The sequence below is a fragment of the Otolemur garnettii genome, unplaced genomic scaffold, assembly GCF_000181295.1.
Source record: "Otolemur garnettii isolate 467f Iridium unplaced genomic scaffold, OtoGar3 scaffold00055, whole genome shotgun sequence".
Classification (NCBI taxonomy): Eukaryota; Metazoa; Chordata; class Mammalia; order Primates; family Galagidae; genus Otolemur; species Otolemur garnettii.
The window spans coordinates 6,411,936-6,413,450 of record NW_003852450.1 but is presented as its reverse complement, the minus strand read 5'-3'; the positions used below and the strand labels follow the sequence as shown (position 1 = coordinate 6,413,450).

At 45.1% G+C, this 1,515-nt stretch overlaps 1 pseudogene; it reads right to left on the bottom strand.

Moving 5' to 3' along the window:
• The window catches only part of LOC100960171, a 6,799-nt pseudogene that overhangs the window by 3,023 nt on the left and 2,261 nt on the right, over positions 1-1,515 (bottom strand).

The window sequence follows — 1,515 nt, the reverse complement described above, 5'->3', positions numbered from 1 at the left end:
CCTACAGAATGGCTATTGCCAGTCTAAGTAACATGAAACTTATACTTTGCCTCTCATAAAGGCAATCTTTCAAGTAGAATCCACCCTGGCTTATTAGTCCAAAGGCCTGGCTTCTAGACCAGGCCTTGATAGTTGAGACCTATAAAGTTAAAAGACATTGTCGAGGCTGGGTGCCAGGATTTTCTCTCTGCAAAAAGTTAAAAAATTAGCTTAGCATGCTGGCATATGCCTATAGCACTAGCTACTTGGGGGGCTGAGGTGGGAGGATCACTTGAGCCCAGAAATATGAGACTGTATGTAGTGCTCCAACATCACCACCATTGCACTCCAGCCTTTTTTAATAAAATAAATAAATAAAGACAGCCTCTAAAGCTCTTATTTGCTCTATTTACTCCATCTCTAGTACATTTGTTCTTCATGCCTGTAGCTCTTCAGGAACTCCTTTCTCAGAAGGTACACAAGTCACATGCTAATCCCTCCTTTCCCCCTCAACTTGCCTTGAAACCTGTGGAACACCAGTCCACGAACTGGATGCTATGCTTGGCCTTGATAGCAACAATGGCAGCATTCACATCCTTGGGCACAACATCTCCACGGTAGAACATGCAGCAGGCCATGTACTTGCCATGGCGAGGGTCACACTTGACCATCTGATTGGAGGGTTCAAAGCAGGCACTGGTCATCTCTGCCACTGAGAGCTGCTCATGGTAGGCCTTCTCAGCTGAAACAATGGGTGAGTAGCTAACTAGGGGAAAGTGAACACGGGGGTAGGGCACCAGATTTGCCTGGAACTCTGTAAGGTCTACGTTGAGGGTACCATTAAAACGCAGTGAGGCAGTGATGGAAGATGCAATCTGGCCGATGAGCTGGTTGAGGTTGGTGTAGGCAGGGCACTCAATGTCCAGTTTGTGGCAGCAGATATCACAGATGGCCTCATTGTCTATCAGGAAGACACAATCTGAGTGCTCCAGGGTAGAATGGGTGGTCAAGACGGAGTTATAGGGTTCTACAACTGCTGTGGACATGTTGGGGGCTGGGTAGATAGCAAACTCCAACTTGGACTTCTTGCCATAGTCAACAGAGAGCTGTTCCATCAGCAGGGAGGTAAAGCCTGAGCCAGTGCCACCCCCAAAACTATGGAAGATCAGAAAGCCCTGAAGCCTGATGCACTGGTCTGTCTAGAACAAGAAGCAACATTGTTAAGGATGCAGATGGCATGTCACCTGCCCCCAACCCTCTTCTGACAGAATTCTTTTCCCTCTAGAAAGCTACCAATACTAATTATAATTATACTCACTTCTGTATTTTAAAGACTTTATAATTTATACTTAAGTGTGTATATTTTGTTATGTACAATGAATGATTTGACAAGCATATAACCAAACCCAGTTAAGATATAGAAACTTCCATCACCCTCAGAAAGTTTCCTTGTATTGTTTTGCTTTCCCTCTTTAGAGGGGAGAAAAGACCACCTACTCGAAGCTTGGAGTTCTTGGATGACTAGATGGGCAACAC